This window comes from Entelurus aequoreus, linkage group LG16 (assembly GCF_033978785.1).
Source record: "Entelurus aequoreus isolate RoL-2023_Sb linkage group LG16, RoL_Eaeq_v1.1, whole genome shotgun sequence".
Lineage (NCBI taxonomy): Eukaryota > Metazoa > Chordata > Actinopteri > Syngnathiformes > Syngnathidae > Entelurus > Entelurus aequoreus.
In genome coordinates, this window is record NC_084746.1 from 26,574,765 (window position 1) to 26,593,700 (window position 18,936).

Consider the following 18,936-nt stretch of genomic DNA (forward strand, 5'->3'; position numbering starts at 1 on the left):
GATTTCTCTTTGTTTTCTGCCATCGTTTTTTAGCATGCATTGTGTAATGTTGGAAATTTCTCCTCTACCGCGATATCCTAGGGAGGTTCCCGAGTGTAATTCATTTAGAGGGCTCTGCGGCCCTCACACTTGACCCTTTCCCTGTCATGATCCGTTGCCCGGGTCATGTTTAGTTTGTTATTTCCTTAGTTGTTTAGGTTTGTTCCAGCACCCTTGTTTGTTTTCTTTGTTGCCATGGGTGCTGATTTGTGTCACATGCCTCTGATTAGTGGTTGGGACGCTCACCTGCTCCCGGTTACTAATCAGAGAGCTATTTAAACTGCCTGGCAGTTTTATTCGCAACTTGATTACTTGATTCTTGCTCCTGTTTTTGGCTAGTATTTGGTTAAGCCTTCACCATAGCTTCCCGTGCCATCCGCACCATTTTGTATATTGGCTTGATTTTTGAAATAAAACATTTTTCTTACCTGCATGCTGCTTCCTGATGTCCATCTGCATCTAGGGGAAACGACCACCTTCATAACCATGCGATCCCGACGTAACATCCCCCTTACCTGACGGAGAATTCGGACACCACCTGATTGATGTGAAAGCGCAAAACAAAAGAGGAAGGGCTAAAACAAGGAGTATTCCGATTCAGCATTAATTTGATGCAGGTGTTATCTTTGGAAATTACAATTTACAGGGTGAGTCCATAATTTGTTTCTCAAAATTGATCACTCTGCTTGATCTATAAATGTCACTGCTCCCACACCACAATTTATTTTCTTGATTTATTTAAATCAGAATGTTGCCATTTTAAATGACTCCAGTTTTGTGTCATGTCTGTCTCCCTCACCTGTCGCTGTTTGGCAATCTGGGCACACCGGTTCCGGGTAGCCAATCAGGCATCTTTATAGGCCAGCCTTGCCTTTCAGTCGGGGCTGGATCGTTGTAAATTGTTTGTGTATCCTATTGTTCTCTGTTGAGTGTGCGCGTGTTTTTGCTGCTGATAGATGTTAGACACCTTAGGTTTCTCCACCTGAGGGTGGGTTGGGTTCAGGTCTGCAGGAGACATTATGGGCCACTCCATTATCTTCAGTGTCACCCTCTTGAGCAAGAAACTCGTCATCTTGGAGGTGTGTTTGGGCTCCTTATCTGGTTTTTATCAGGGAGGGGATCATACTTTGCTTCTTAAAGGCCTACTGAAACCCACTACTACCGACCACGCAGTCTGATAGTTTACATATCAATGATGAAATCTTAACATTGAAACACATGCCAATACGGCCGGGTTAACTTATAAAGTGCAATTTTAAAATTCCCGCCACACTTCCGGTTGAAAAACTCCTTTGGATATGATTTATGCGCGTGACGTCACAGAATCCACGGAAGTGGTTGGACCCCGTCGAACCCGATACAGAAACCTCTTGTTTTCTTCGACAAAATTCCACAGTATTCTGGACATCTGTGTTGGTGAATCTTTTGCAATTTGTTTAATGAACAATGGAGGCTGCAAAGAAGAACATTGTAGGTGGGATCGATCTGTGTATTAGCGGCTAAGTACAATACTTACAGCAACACAACAACGACTACTTACTACGCCTAGCCGATGCTTGCCGCCAAACCCACGGATGAAGTCCTTCGTCGCGCCGTCGATCGCTGGAATGCAGGTGAGCACGGCTGTTGATGGGAAGATGAGGGCTGGCTGGCGTAGGTGGAGCGCTAATGTTTTTATCATAGTTCTGTGAGGTTTCAGGCACAACACCGGTTGCTAAGTTGCTAAATTAGCCTTAGCGTCGTTAGCAACAGCATTGTTAAGCCTTACCAGGCTGAGAATTTTTAACCGTGTAGTTACATGTACATGGTTTAATAGTATTGTTGATCTTCTGTCTATCCTTCCAGTCAGGGATTTATTTATTTTGTTTCTATCTTCATTTGAGAACGATGCTATCACGTTAGCTCAGTAGCTAAGTGTGTCACCGATGTATTGTCGTGGAGATAAAAGTCACTTTAAATGTCCATTTTGCGTGCTCGACTCTCATTTTCAAGAGGATATAGTATCCGAGGTGGCTTAAAATACAAATCCGTGATCCACAATAGAAAAAGGAGAGAGTGTGGAATCCAACGAGCCAGCTTGTACCTAAGTTACGGTCAGAGCGAAAAAAGATACGTCCATCACTGCCTCTCTAATCCTTCACTGTAACGTTCCTCATCTACGAATCTTTCATCCTCGCTCAAATTAATTGGGGTAATCGTCGCTTTGTCGCTCCGAATCTCTCTCGCTCCATTGTAAACAAAGGAAAATTGTGAGGAATGTTGCCTCCTGTGACGTCACGCTACTTCCGGTACAGGCAAGGCTTTTTTTTATCAGCGAGCAAAAGTTGCGAACTTTATCGTCGATTTTCTCTACTAAATCCTTTCAGCAAAAATATGGCAATATCGTGAAATGATCAAGTATGACACATAGAATGGATCTGCTATTCCCGTTTAAATACAAAAAAATCATTTCAGTAGGCCTTTAACGTCACAGTACATGTTGGAATTCATGTTTCCCTCAATGACTCGCAGCTCTGCAGTACTGTCAGCACTCATGCCAACCCCACACCATGATGCTACCACCACCATGCTTGATCGGAGGCCAGACACGATTATCTTGCTACTCACTTCTATAGCGAGCTATTTATAATAATGGTTTTGTGTTGAGGGGTAGCACAGTGGAACAGGGGTTAGTGCATGTGCCTCACAATACGAAGGTCCTGACTAGTCGTGAGTTCAATCCCGGGCTCGGGATCTTTCTGTGTGGAGTTTGCATGTTCTCCCCGTGACTGCGTGGGTTTCCTCCGGGTACTCCGGCTTCCTCCCACCTCCAAAGACATGCACCTGGGGATAGGTTGATTGGCAACACTAAATTGGCCCTAGTGTGTGAATGTGAGTTTGAATGTTGTCTATCTGTGTTGGGCCTGTGATGAGGTGGCGAATTGTCCAGGGTGTACCCCGCCTTCCGCCCGAATGCAGCAGAGAAAGGCTCCAGCACCCCCCCCCCCCCCCCCCCGACTCTGAAAGGGACAAGCGGTAGAAAATGGATTGATGGGTTTTGTGTTAACTCATTTGCAGTGGATGGTAAATCTACCCTGCCATGCAAGCTACACACTGACTACTCTAAAGTATAATCAAGTTTCATTTCTATAGCATTGTGTAGATTGTGAAAAAAATGCTTACTGAAATGTGAGGAGTGCTATCACGTTTGTCAGATACCGTATGCGAACATATACTTAGTAGAGGGCTGTGCCTTGGTCACAGAAGATTCTAGTATACTAAGGGAAAAATGGTCCACTTCAAACATGCTCAACATTTTAAAATGATGTCCTTGTAAATTCTCAGGAGATTACATTGACCAATTGGGCCTTTCTTCATTCGCTGGAGCTGGTGGCAGATGTGAAAGGAGTGGGAATGATTTAGGCCTTTTCCAAGACAGAGAAGCAAAGGTGACCCTTTTTTCCGAAGCATCCACGGTGGTCACATCAATCCAGGTCAAACGTATTCGACTTGACTCCAAAGCACATTTCATGAGCTCCCGTTGGACTGAAATGAGACTGAACAGTGGGCGGAATATAAAAAAAATATACTACCTCTGTCAAAAACCCATTGTCCCGACATTTTTCACGATTGTTTGACGTGTGAGCTCCACCATCCCGCACACATGCACGCCATGAGCGCACTGAGAGACGATGGAAGGCGGCGAGACAATGATGCGACGCTCCTATTAAAAGCATTTATCTCTCTCCAGGCGCCAGGCAGTCTGACATGGGCTCAAATTGATTCTTAATTGGGTTTGCATGGACCCCGGATCTACTGTTGATGAGCACCAACCCGGCGCTGGCGGACATCTGCGGCAGCTTCAACTGGTCAGGAAATGTGATAACACACACAGGGAGGGGGGGGATAGAACAGCACAACTTCTTATAGAGCCTACTTAAATAAGAAATGATGGAATCTGCACATGTTAAAAGAAAGATCCGTCTTGTCGGCAGAGCAGAACAAAACAACCGATTCACCAAGGGGGGACGGCATTCGTCAACGCGAGTCGCAACCGGTTGGCATTAAGCAGCTGTGGAGCTTTTTCACAAGACTCATTTTTTTGTGTGTGTGAGTGTGTATGTGAAGGAGGATGGGGTAGGGGGGACAATAATAAATCAGTCAGAGTTGCAGCGGAATGTAAGCCAGTCCTCTGGAACAGCTTGGTCTCGGTAGAGGTGATTTTCTCCTTCTAGCCTGACATTCTTCATTATCTATTTTGGCTTGCCTTGCGTGCTCGCTGCCTGGCTGCTGGTGGAAGGGCTGGTTAAAAACTGAGGAAGAAGACGAAGAAGAGGGGAAGGAGGTGAGTGGGGGCTCAAATGCTCCCCTCAGAAAGCCTCCATTTGAAGAAGGCGAGGGAGTCTTCCCCTATATTTCCTTGTCTGTTTTCTAGGTTTTTTTTCTCAAACAAAGCACTCATTGTGTGATTATACTGTGTTAATTATATTCGTTATTTAATTATAAAACATTTTAATAGCACAGCCTAGTCTTGCTACGTGTTTAGAAGAGCCTAACACAACTCAATTTTATGACCTGCTGCTATACATAGATGGCGTGGGCACAGTGTAATTAGATTCACAGTAAATACAGTATGAGTTAGCTTGTTGTACAATACCATTTTATTATTATTATTATTATTATTATTATTATTATTAATATTATTATAGTTTGTTTTAAGTGCAACTTGCACTACTTAATGACATCCATAAAGACCTGCATAACAAGTTATGAGTTTGCAAAGGCAGTAACACTCAGTTTTGATTGATACCGGCAAAGTGATTGACACTGTTGAAGGCCCAACTGTAATATACAGGTGTTTGCATGACGTCAGCCAAGTGCCAAAAAAAAGCAGGTAACACAAACAGAATACTGTGCAGCTGGGACGTACACTAACAGCAAACAAGAGTTAAGTGTGAAGTAAACAAAACAATAGGACATGGTTTGAATAATAAGCATCCTGATTGGAAACCAGGGACAGGTGTGTCTTAATTGCCAATCAGAGGGTTGGAGTGCTCACACTAGAAGAGTGGCGGTAAATGGAGGCAAAGAGGAAGTGGAACAAAAAATAAGAGCGCTAGACAAGAAATATTACAAATTACAAGAAACCAATGGAAACTGTCATGTGAGATCATGACATCAACACTTCTAAATTAAGTCTGAGAGGTCCCACAATAGTGTATTGGCCAAAATCTAGCCTTGATGCCGGAAATGTAGACAATTTAAAATAGTTTTTAGTAATGTTGTCAAAAAATTTAAAGTTTTTAAATCATATTAATCACACCTGGAATTTGGCTTAATCATGATTACCGTATTTTCTGGACTATAAGGCACACTTAAAATAATTGTTTTCCCCTCAAAACTCGAAAATGCGCATTATAACACGGTGCGCCTAATGTACGGAATAATTCTGGTTTTGCTTACCGACCTCGATGCTATTTTATTTGGTACATGGTGAAATGATAAGTATGACCAGTAGATGGCAGTCAAACATAAGAGATATGTTTAGAGTGCAATATGATGGCAATATGAATCAACTAAACAACACCAACATTTTAAATGTTCCATTGAAAATATAGAACATTACACACGGCGCTCAAAAATCTATCAAAATGTTTTAGTACGACTTTGGTAAGCTATGAAGCCGTACCACTTGATGGATTGTCGGCGCATTACACATATGAGTATTATTATAGTGTGTGTATAAGGTAAGACATATTATGTAGCGTTTTGTTTCGCAATATTATGCAAAAGCAACTTTTTTTACCTTCTGGTACCTGCTGATCTGTATTTGGGATCTGCATAAATCCTGAAAAATTGCGTGAATCCGCCTTTGTAATCCGTGTCGACTCCGTAGTCGATAAGCTTCTTCTTTTTCTTGTTATGGGACATTCATCCTCCGCTGTTGCCATTTCTAATATAAAGTAGTGTAAAGTTCTTACTTATATCTGTCAGTAAACTCGCCATGAAAGCGCTAAAACTTACCGGTATAATGAGTTTACATTATTCACTCAAGGAACTTTGGTTATTAGAGAGTTCCGGTCAGGCGATTTTTGACAGGACACATTTCCGGCCTTGTTGTTGTTTCCGAATGAAGAGATGCTGCTCCGTTATTGATTTAAGTAAAGTCTGAATGTCATTAAAACAGAAGGTGAGCCACGTTAATAAGACCGCCCACAAAATGGCGCATCCGGAAGCGACTGTCTGAAAGAGGCTTGAAGATGATCTGTAAAACATAATCTATGCAACATTATGTAGACCACAAGGAAGTGTTTTACATTTAGAATTTTTTTTTTATAATATGACTCTTTTAATGCGCCCTATAATCCGGTGCGTCTTATATATGAAAAAAAGATTGAAAATAGGCCATTCATCGGCAGTGCGCCTTATAATTCGGTGCGCCCTACAGTCCGGAAAATACGGTAATCAAAAGTTATTACTCACTTGCATAGTTAATTTAACGTACAGAAGACACCAATGTTTGGACACAAATGCAATTTTATTGTCGGAAAGTCATCCAGGAACATTTTTAAAATGCTTCAACTGAATGCACGTCATTTATTTGCTCAAAACTTAATGACGGATCTATGTAAAGTCCAGTGAGGGTGTATTTTGAAGTGATGTGAGCGTCAGAGTTTCCTCACTCATCTTTGCACTGACGTATGCATTGACCTGATCACCGTATAACAACCCGCACCGCCTTTCAGGTTAAGTAAAGGAGCATGTACTGTATGCTCAAAATAAAGTGATTATTCTGCATACGTATATGATATATGCCATATTTTTTGTGATTAATCACATTAGTTTTAATTGTAACACGCCGTTTTATGGGCCTGTTGCTTTAATGCCGTGTTTGTCCACGCCGGTCTCCAATGGAGTGTGAGTCTCAAATAAATGCACTTGTTCCACCTTTGACATAATTACCGGGCTGTAGAGCACACCTAAAAATAAGACGCACCCACTTAATTTTTGTACAAATTTTATTTTGTACATGTATTGGTCGCACAAGTCTATAAGCCGCAGCTGTACACATTGATATGTTAAATATTTACACAGGCGCTTGTGTTCATTCAAAAATTCAACGAAAGATGATGTCTGTAACACGGCATACTGTAATCTACAGCGCTGAGCGCTGTCTTCGTCTTCCTTAGCATGTTGTGGTCCGGCTTTGCAGGTCCTGTTGATGGTGGTAGATTTCTGTTTTGTGCGTGTTTCCTTTTTCGATGTCCGGGTCGATCGCCTTAACCAATCTGGCGCCCTAGGCAAGATTTTAGGTGGCGCCCCCCCACATCGGCAGTGAAGTGTACATACTCACAAGAAACCGAATAGCTTTGTCTTTGACCTTTTTTCTTACTTAAAGAAAGCAAATTAACAATCAGAATAGTTAACAAGATAAAAAAAAAATATGGATAAATAAATGAATACAAAAAATAAAAAATGAATATATGAAATACAATATTTTTTACATACATAAACACAAAATAAAACGTGTCAACAAGTTGCATAAAATAAATTAAAAATACAATATAAATCAGGCACTGCACAGAACAAGATATCAAACCAGTATGACTTTAACAACTATATTACAAAAAAAGGGGATCCTACAGAGTTCTCTATTTGTGCTTTTTAATATTGCATTAACTAGAATGACTTACAAATTACTGTACACCAGGGAGTACTGTAATTACCTAACGTTACATTATTATTTTCCATAACAATTTAGCCCCCTCCACAATATTAACCCGACGTTAAAACAGAACTAGCTATTTATTGATTAGCAATTGCCGAATCATGTAACATTAGCTTAATGCTAAAAAGACAGGTTACTATCACATTCTGTAACAGACAAATAATTTAATGTAGGCTAACGTTACCTACCTGCTACCTCTGTCTTTTTCTCGTTTCTCCCCTTCTTTTCTCCCCTGGGCACCTGACAGTTTTGGCCGTTTTGACATCTTGTGTTGATTTTTTTTATGTGGTGACGTCCAAAAAGAGTCATGATACGGGAAGGGAGGGGGCGCACCGTGTCGGGGGAGGGGGGGCGTAATGTTGTAACAAATAATATTTCTATTAAATAGGCTTTACTTTGCATTTTAATTAACGTGGGAATTTTTTATGTATTTAGAAATAATAGTACCAACTTTTTTTTTCTTTTTTTTTTTTCCTCCAACATTTGTGGCACTGGCGTGGCGCCCCCTATTGGACGGCGCCCTTAGCATTTGCCTATACGGCCTATGCCACGGGCCGGCCCTGATCGCCTTAGGTTTTGGGGCTGCATCATGTGCATTTTGTCGTTTCTTCTCCATGACTACGGTGAGTCCATACCATGTTAAATGGTTGACTGAATGATTGTGTGAGTGCGTTTGATTTAATGTGGCCAATTTCATTGGTTCACCGTGACCCGTTCGGCAATTTCATTGGTCTGATGCAAAGCGGGCTCAAGGCATAAGCGGACAAAGCACTTGTTTTGGGCCTCGCGGCGGAGTACATGCACATTGACATAGATTTAAAACCTAATCCAGGGTGTCCAAACTACAGCCCGCGGGCCAAGTGCGGCCCGTGGGACCTCACAACTCTGATAACATTGGTCCACCGTGTATTTTTGCCTAAATGTATACCGCTGCAAATTCCTTTGGAATGATATTGGACAGATTTTACCGCCCTCATGTGGCGATCAATGGAATCACTAACTGACGACCAATCCAAACAATTTTCCCCACTTGTGGTGTAAATTAAGTATAACCAACAAATAAAGTCATCGAACAAGTCAAAGAAGTATGCAGACTTAAAGCATTGCCATCGCAGAACATTCGATAACATTCAAGGAACGTTATATATATATATATATATATATATATATATATATATATATATATATATATATATATATATATATATATATATATATATATATATATATATATATATATATATATATATATATATATATAATATATACATAACGTTTCGGGATTGATTGATTGATGATTGAAACTTTTATTAGTAGGTTGCACAGTGAAGTACATATTCCGTACAATTGACCACTAAATGGTAACACGCGAATAAGTTTTTGAACTTGTTTAAGTCGGGCTCCACTTAAATTGATTCATGATACAGATATATACTATCAAATACTATTAAATATATACTAACATCAAAGGAACCGAAAAAATGCTTGCCGTTTGCACATATGGAACGAAAACCTTTACGTAATGTTAATTGCCCAAAAAGGCTAACATAATAACAACGTTCTAGGAACTAAACATAGTTAGCTGGGTTATTTGTAAAAACAGCTGTGTAAATGACATCACAGATCACTCTGACAGCACAATGTGGAATTAAAAATTATTGAAAAAAACAACTGTAGTTAGTGTAGAGACTCCAATATCAAATGTACATTAAACATATATATTTGATATATATGAGGTGGCGACTTGTCCAGGGTGTACCCCGTCTTCCGCCCGAATGCAGCTGAGATAGACCCCAGAAGGGACAAGCGGTAGAAAATGGATGGATGGATGGATGGATGGATGGATGGATATATATATATATATATATATATATATATATATATATATATATATATATATATATATATATATATATATATATATATATATATATATATATATATATATATATATATATATGGTTACAATTCATAATTGGCTTTATTTTAACAAAAAAATCTTAGGGTACATTAACATATGTTTCTTATTGCAATTTTGTCCTTAAATAAAATAGTGAACATACAAGACAACTTGTCTTTTAGTAGTAAGTAAGCAAACAAAGGCTCCTAATTACCGAACCCTGGGGAACTCCGCACGTTACCTTGACATAGTCCGAGGTCACATTGTTATGGGAGACGCACTGCATCCTGTCAGTAAGATAAGAGTTAAACCAAGACAAGGCTAAGTCTGACATACCAATATGTGTTTTGATACGCTCTAATAAAATATTATGATCGACGGTATCGAAAGTGGCGCTATGATCAAGAAGCAGCAACATAGATGACGCATCAGAATCCATCGTTAGCAATAGATCATTAGTCATTTTTGCGAGGGCTGTCTTCGTAGAGTGATTTGCCCTGAAACCGGATTGAAAAGGTTCACAGAGATTGTTAGTCACTAAGTGTTCATTTAGCTGTTGTGCAACAATTTTTTCGAGGATTTTCGAGATAAACGGAAGGTGGGAGACCGGCCGGTAGTTTACCATGAGGTCAGGATCGAGGTTAGGTCTTTTGAGCAGAGGATGAATAACCGCTTTTTTGAATGCTAGGGGAACAGTGCCGGAGGAAAGTGATACGTTTATAATATTTAACACTGATGGACCTAATAATACAAACAGTTCCTTGATAAGTTTCCAAGGAAGTGGGTCAAGTAAACATGTTGTTTGTTTTATCCCACTTACACGCTGTAATAATTCCTCTAATGTTATTTCATCAAAAATAGAGAGACTATTTTGGAGGGCAGTATCCGTCGTATATACAGTCGTATTTGTGTTAATAGAGCCCAGTTGTAGCTGGGATGCGTTGTCTTTAATTTCCTTTCTAATGAGTTCAATTTTCTTATTAAAGAAATTCATAAAATCATCTGCCGAGTGGGTGGAGCTACTGGGAGGAGTCCCTTGTTGGGTTAGCGATGCTACTGTACTAAACAGAAATTTAGGATCGTTTTTGTTGAGGCGGATGAGATTTGAGTAGTATTTAGCTTTAGCTAAGGTAAGCATGCGTTTATAAGTTATTAAACTATCACTCCATGCTTGATGGAAAACCTCAAGTTTAGTCGCGCGCCATTTGCGTTCCAGCTTTCTACATGATAATTTATGAGCTCTAATTTCTTCTGTAAACCATGGGGTACGCCTTTTAGGGGCCCTTTTTTGCTTTAGCGGTGCTATACTATCAATAATTTCGCGCAAGGCATCGTCAAAGTTGTTAGTGAGGTTATCAATAGAGCCGACATAATTGGGAATGGTGCCATTACCGAAGGCAGTAGGTCAGCAAGAGTCATCGTTGTGGCAGAATTTATGTTGCGGCCGCTATAGCAGTTATTATGATTATTAACTTGTTGACAATGAGTCAAAACTTCAAATTTTTTAAGGTAATGATCGGACATTACTTTAGTATATGGAAGTATCATAACTTTGGAGGTGGTGACACCCCTGACAAGCACTAGATCTATTGTATTACCGTTGCGATGCGTGGGTTCATGTATTATTTGTGTAAGACCACAGCTATCAATTATGGTTTGGAGCGCCACGCACTGAGGGTCCGATGGGGTATTCATATGGATATTAAAGTCCCCCATTATGATTATATTGTCGGCGTGCGTCACTAGATCAGCAACGAACTCTGAGAATTCACTGATAAAGTCCGAATAGGGCCCAGGGGGGCGGTAGATAACAGCCAGGTCGAGAGGTAGCGGTGTGACAGACCTCATAGTAAGCACCTGAAACGATTTATATTTATTATTTAGGTTAGGGGTAAGGTTGAAATTTTCATTGTATATTAGTGCGACACCCCCTCCCCTTTTAAGACGGGCAACATGCGCATTCGTATAGTTAGGAGGAGATGCCTCATTTAGTGCAAAAAAATTGTCTGGTTTGAGCCAGGTTTCGCTAAGACCAATGACATTAAGATTGTTGTCTCTAATGACCTCATTAACTAATAACGCCTTGGGAGACAATGATCTTATGTTTAAAAAGCCCATATTATAGGTATTGGGCTGTTTTGACGAGTTTTTGTTAAGATTATCCGTAGTAGCAATATTAACAATGTTGCATTTATTATGCGTAGTGCACTTTAAATAGTTTCGACCATATCTAGGAATTGATATGACGGGAATTTTCCGATTGTTTGCTCGGTGCTGCAATAGACTGGACATATCATAATTTGCCACCTCAGTAGAATGCATGTCCACCTCTGACACAGACACAACAGAAAAAACATTATGTGAATTGTGTATTATTCTAAGAGAATTGCTATGCGTACATGGATTATCCAGCCTGGCGCTGGCTAGTTCTAGCTTAACTGACTCCTCACCCGGACTAACAGACATTGTAATTGCCTGTGACCGGGCTTGCTCTAGTGTAGTCAGTCAAGTGAGACTTAAAGGCCTACTGAAAGCCACTAGTACCGACCACGCAGTCTGATAGTTTATATATCAATGATGAAATCTTAACATTGCAACACATGCCAATACGGCCGGGTTAACTTATAAAGTGCAATTTTAAATTTCCCGCTAAACTTCCGGTTCGAAACGCCTCTGAGGGTTGACGTATGCGCGTGACGTCAATCATTGAAACGGAAGTATTCGGACACCATTGAAGTCAATACGAAATAGCTCTGTTTTCATCTCATTATTCCACAGTATTCTGGACATCTGTGTTGGTGAATCTGTTGCAATTTGTTCATTGCATTATGGAGAAAGAAGCTGAGCAAGCAAAGAAGAAAGTTGTCGGTGCGAAGTGTCTATTTTGCGAGGGAAGTCAGCAACAACACGTACACAGCCGGCGCTTCTTTGTTTACATTCCCGAAAGATGCAGTCAAGATGGAAGAACTCGGACAACAGAGACTCTTACCAGGAGGACTTTGATTTGGATACACAGTTGCGATAACGTGAGTACACAGCTGCGCTTCCAAACATTTGATCGCTTGCTATAACTAGCTCGAGCTAGTAGCTAGGAGCTAGGAGCTAGCATTAGGATTAATTTGTGGCATATTAAATATAAGCCTGGTTGTGTTGTGGCTAATAGAGTATATATATGTCTTGTGTTTATTTATTGTTGTAGTCATTCCCAGCTGAATATCAGGTCCCACCCGCGCGCTTCCAAACATTTGATTGCTTGCCCGTACGTGCGTGTCATGTATGTAACTTTGATTAAATAAATAAGCTTTATGAACCTTGGGTTAGGTGAACGGTTGTTTGGGCTGAGTGAGTGTGTGTGTTATGCAGGTGTTTGAATTGTATTGGCGGGTTATATATACGGGATCCCGTCCATATTACCCGCTCGAACTATAACTAGCTCGAGCTAGTAGCTAGGAGCTAGCATAACAAACACCTAGGTGTTTTTATGCGGGATTAATTTGTGGCATATTAAATATAAGCCTGGTTGTGTTGTGGCTAATAGAGTATATATATGTCTTGTGTTTATTTACTGTTGTAGTCATTCCCAGCTGAATATCAGGTCCCACCCGCGCGCTTCCAAACATTTGATTGCTTGCCAGTACGTGCGTGTCATGTACGTAACTTTGATTATATATATAAGCTTTATGAACCTTGGGTTAGGTGAACGGTTGTTTGGGCTGAGTGAGTGTGTGTGTTGTGCAGGTGTTTGAATTGTATTGGCGGGTTATATATACAGGATCCCGTCCATATTACCCGCTCGAGCTATAACTAGCTCGAGCTAGTAGCTAGGAGCTAGCAAACAAACACCTAGGTGTTTTTATGCGGGATTAATTTGTGGCATATCAAATATAAGCCTGGTTGTGTTGTGGCTAATAGAGTATATATATGTCTTGTGTTTATTTACTGTTGTAGTCATTTCCAGCTGAATATCAGGTCACCCCCAGCTCTCACAGCATCTTCCACTCCCCACTAGTCCTTCACTTGCACTTTCCTCATTTAAAAATATTTCATCCTCGCTCAAATTAATGGGGAAATCGTCGCTTTCTCGGTCCAAATCTCTCTCACTTCATGCGGCCATCATTGTAAACAATAGGGAACTTTGCGTATATGTTCAATTGACTACGTCACGCTACTTCCGGTAGGGGCAAGCCTTTTTTTATCAGATACCAAAAGTTGCGATCTTTATCGTCGTTGTTCTATACTAAATCCTTTCAGCAAAAATATGGCAATATCGCAAAATGATCAAGTATGACACATAGAATAGATCTGCTATCCCCGTTTAAATAAAAAAATGTCATTTCAGTAGGCCTTTAAATAGTAGTCTATGTCTTTAGACAGGATGATGGCGCCTTCCTGGTTAGGGTGAAGGCCGTCTCTCATCAGCAAGCCTGGTTTGCCCCAGAAAGAGGGCCAGTTATCAATAAATGTTAGTCCCTGTTGCCTACAGAAGATAGCCAGCCACTTGTTAAGCGAGACTAATCTGCTATATCTCTCATCATTGCCTCTCGCAGGCAGGGGGCCAGAGACAATTACTCGATGCCTGGACATCTTTCTGGCGAGATCACAAGTCCTGGCTATGTTTCTCTTTGTAATCTCTGACTGTCTCATTCTAGTGTCATTGGAGCCAACGTGTACAACTATATTCGCATAATTAGTGGTGCGATTAGCCTGTCGTACGTGTTTACTAGGCCTGTTGCGAGTTAGCTCCCTAAGATTAGCTTCAATGTCTGGTGCTCTGGCCCCGGGGATACACTTTATTGTGGCTGGTTTGCTAAGCTTTATGTTTTGGGTGATGGAGTCCCCTATGACTAAGGTGTGGTGCCCGGTAGACTGGGGTGTAGGACTAGCTAAAGAGCTAAATCTATTATGCGTCTCAACCGGTACACCGTAGCTTGTAGGCCGCTTAGGACTGCTACAAGCTGGGCTAGTTAGCTCGCTACAGCTAACGCTAGCAGATGTGTCCGCAACATCTAAAGTTACGACATTACTCTGCTCTAACTGGCGGACACGGCCCTCTAGCAGAGCCAACCTCTCTGTGAGTAAGGTGCAAGACGCGCAGGAAGCCATTACTCACAGTGTTTTCTGTCACCGAGTGAAGTTCCTGCTGTCCTCAGGGAAGTGGTCGCGGTGTGCGGGAGTAGCTTCCTACTTACCTTCTGACCGGCGCTGCCTTTCTCCGCGCTAGCTTAGCAGCTAGCTAGCTGAGGAAAGGGTGGCGGGACAGAGATCGGGTGATTTGCAAGTTAAATAGTACCACTAAATATGTTTGAGAAGTGATAAAGAAAGCTGTAGAACAATTAAAAGCACACAGATAGAACGATACTTAGCCTTTTTCGCAACAGCGAACAGACGGCGAGCAGTCACTTGTTCATTTACTGTTAATATCTGCTTATTTTCTGTTTCAACATGTTCTATCTACACTTCTGTTAAAATGTAATAATCACTTATTCTTCTGTTGTTTGATACTTTACATTAGTTTTGGATGATACCACAAATTTGGGTATCAATCGGATACCAAGTCGTTACAGGATCATACATTGGTCATATTCAAAGTCCTCAAGTGTCCAGGGACATATTTCCTGAGTTTATAAACCTAATATAAATTTAAAAAAAACGAAAGAAGATTTTGTGATGTAAAAAAAAAAATCGATGTAATCATAGTAGTATCGACTAGATACGTTATTGTACGTGGTATCATTACAGTCAATGTTAGGTGTAGATCCACCAATGGCATTTGTTTATATTGTAGCGTCCCGGAAGAGTTGGTGCTGCAGGGAATTCTGGGAATTTGTTCTGTAGTGTTTATGTTTTGTTGCGGTGCAAATATTCTTCCAAAATGAGTTTGTCATTGTTGTTTAATGTGGTTTCACTATATGGCACAGGTTTATGACAGTGATGGCCACCCTAAGTGTGACATGTATGGCTGCTGACTAAGTATGCTCTTCATTCACACGTGCAGTGTGATCAAAGTCAAGATGGTTATATCATAAGTTCATTATTGGGCACAATAAAGAGTTGGTTAGGCTTTGTTAATTATAGATTATATGATTAGTGACTCTTCCATCATGTAAAATAGAAAAAACACGCCACAAAAGTAGTAACAAGATTGATTGTTCAACAATTGATTTAAAGATTGAAAACTGCCATCTATCCCACGAAACTAGAGGCCAATCATGTCTACAAAGACGTGTTTTCTTCATGAAGTCATAAAAAGCGGGACCGTTCAAGTGCAGCATCTCTCAAAAGTGTAGCAATCAAGTGAGGGAGATGCTGTAGTGATGATTGATTTGTCTCACACTTGGTGCTCACAAACAGACTCCAAGGACACCTTTTCATTAAAACTTCTCCTTTACATAACATAGAACCCTTAACAACATCACATATTATTGGTTGGCATAATACTTTTTTTTCCCCTAGAAAGATGCATCGTACTGAGCAATGTTTGTAATATTTTGCACCTCAAATGAAGCTAAAAGGTAACCAAAATTAGAAACAGCTGTCAGTATGATTCAATACAGTTCAACACCTAAACACATGGGGTGCCAAATCTAAAAGTTCAGTCACACTTTACTAACAGATATATTTCTCGGATTTAACTCACTTTTCTCACATTTAGCTCACATTTAAGTTTGAATTAAACTAAATACTCTATCAACATTTGAAATCTAAATGCTGAATCTAAATCTTGTATCTAAACTTAAATCTTAAATCTAAACCCAAATGTTAAATCTAAATCTAAACCTAAATGTTAAATGTAAATATAAATAATAAATCTACATCTAAATTTTAAATCTAAATCTTAAATCAAAATCCAAATGTGAACCCTAAATGTTACATCTAAACCTAAATATTACATCTAAATGTAAATCCTAAATCTAACTGTTGAGTCTAAATCTAATCTATAGCACTAAATGTTGAATCTAAATGTAAATGTTAAATCTACATTTTTTAAATCTATTGAATCTAAATATTAAATCTAAATTCAAATGTGAGCGCTAAATCTTAAATCTAAATGTATATCCTAAAATTAAACCTAATCTCAGATTTAAATTGAAATGTTAAATCAAAATCTTAATCTTAAAGGCAGTGACGTGCAGGTGAGGCGGGGCCTCACCTGCCATCATGGAAAGAAAAAAAAGAAAAAATAAATACATTTATTAAATTGTTATATGTATCCAGTGATTATACTATAACGTTATTTTCTTATTTTTAGATTATTTTTATTCAAAATCGCTGAATTTTCACATTTGCCGTTCAAATACTGAGAAGAGACGGTGCGGTGATCAGCAGCCAGTTGAGGCACGTCACTGCGTTGTGCCTCAACATGGATTGCGGACTCGGCTAACTGCTGGCTTGCTGTGCAGTGAGACCGTATTGCTATATGAACTATATTATACATTTCCATAGTTTAGTTAGCTGAGGTATATAATGTACAGTGTATTTTGTCAACAACTGTATGTGTGTAACGTATTTCTTGTGCTGAGCGATCATAAAACTGCTGCGAAGACACACTGGCTCGCAGTAATCCCGCCTCCTTGTGCCGGTGCACCCCCGCCGTAGAAAACAGGGGGGAGGGGGGGTGCATGTTATATCAACTAAAGCCCACACTTAAACTTTCCACGTGCAAGATTGAATCTATTATAACCTATTTTTATGGGCTGTTACACGCTGTTATACAGTATGCCTTGCGCTCTTATTTTGAAGGCGCTAAGAGCGTAAGTGATGACACGTTGGAGTGGAGCGGAGGTTTTTGAAAGAAGGTAAATAAAGTGGTCCTCGTGTAAACTGGAGCCTCCGTGTTTATTATTTTGTAGTTTCATACAGTATATGCGACATTTATAAACCCTCGGTTACACTATTTAAAAAAGTTATTTAATAAGATGCCAAAAAGTGCAAAAACAATAATGTTCATGTTGGAGGAGTTGTGAATGACCGCAGGGCCACAACATTAGGTACACCTGCAGACTGCAGCACCGATTTCATATTTCATTCATTCACAACTCCTCCAACACGAACATGATTGTTTTTGCACTTTTTGGCTTCTTATTAAATAACTTTTTTAAATAGATTCAATCTTGCATGTGGAAAGTTTAAGTGTGGGCTTTAGTTGATATAACACTCCCGTCAGGGGGTGCATTCTACGATGGGAGTGCATTAATCCAGCACAACAGCGGGGCATGGACTTCATTTATAAGTAAAGGTAAGACCATAATAACATTTTTTTTTATTAAATATGCTTTTTTGTGTGCTACAGTTTGTATGTGTAAAGTTAAAGTTAAGTTAAAGTACCAATGATTGTCACACACACACTAGGTGTGGTGAAATTTGTCCTCTGCATTTGACCCATCCCCTTGATCACCCCTGGGAGGTGAGGGGAGCAGTGGGCAGCAGCGGCGCCACGCCCGGGAATAATTTTTGGTGATTTAACCCCCAATTCCAACCCTTGATGCTGAGTGCCAAGCAGGGAAGAATGCTGGTATGAGCTTTTAAACATAACCCGTTAACTGCTGCCAATCAAATGGTGAATAAGATACCCTTTAGGGTTCATATGTTTGTAAATCTGACTGTGATGAAGTCAGTGCCTCACCAGCCATGAACCTCACCGCACGTCACTGCTTAAAGGGGAACTGCACTTTTTAACAGTTTAACAGGTTTGTCCTGTTAAACTGTACCTAGGCTAGATACAATTATTCAATATGATAAAAATTAAGAGTAAGATTACTAATTTAGTGTTAACATTTGAGTGGGCCTCAGGGCCCAACTTTTCCAATACAGAGGGGCCTGGGGCCCACTTAAATGTTAACACTAAATTAGTAATGATACTCTTAGTTTTTATCATATTGGTTGAGTACTCTTGATTTAGAATTATGGACACGTACTAGCTTCATTGCTATTGTGTGCTTAGTTGTTGTGTAGCTGCTCGCTAAAATATTAGAAAAGACCACCTTTGTGTGCTTTTTGGAGGACATTTAGATGTTAACTGCACAGTAAAAAATTCTGGGTTATTTTGATAACCCAATTTATGAGTTGCGAGTGTTGGGTTAAATTTGGAGCTATTTTTATGAAGAGCAATCCATTTTTTGGGTTATAAGGGTATTACTTTAATTCAATTTCTGGGTTTTCAAAACTATGAACCATTTTTGGGTTGTTTTTCAATGAGTAACGCATTTTTGGGTAAAATCATTTTTTTAAATTAAAACGGTACTTTTTTTTTAAAGAGAATTTTATTATGAATTAATCTCATCAACATTAT

The 18,936-nt window shown here is 39.8% G+C and overlaps 1 long non-coding RNA gene across 1 annotated transcript in view; it reads left to right on the top strand.

Annotated features, from left to right (window-relative positions):
- Positions 1-12,667, top strand: part of LOC133630769 (uncharacterized) — a 46,116-nt gene extending 33,449 nt beyond the window's left edge. The window contains exon 3 of the long non-coding RNA XR_009821342.1: positions 12,595-12,667. This is a non-coding gene — a long non-coding RNA (uncharacterized LOC133630769). The remainder of the gene's footprint in view (positions 1-12,594) is intronic.
- The last annotated feature ends 6,269 nt before the right edge of the window (positions 12,668-18,936 follow it).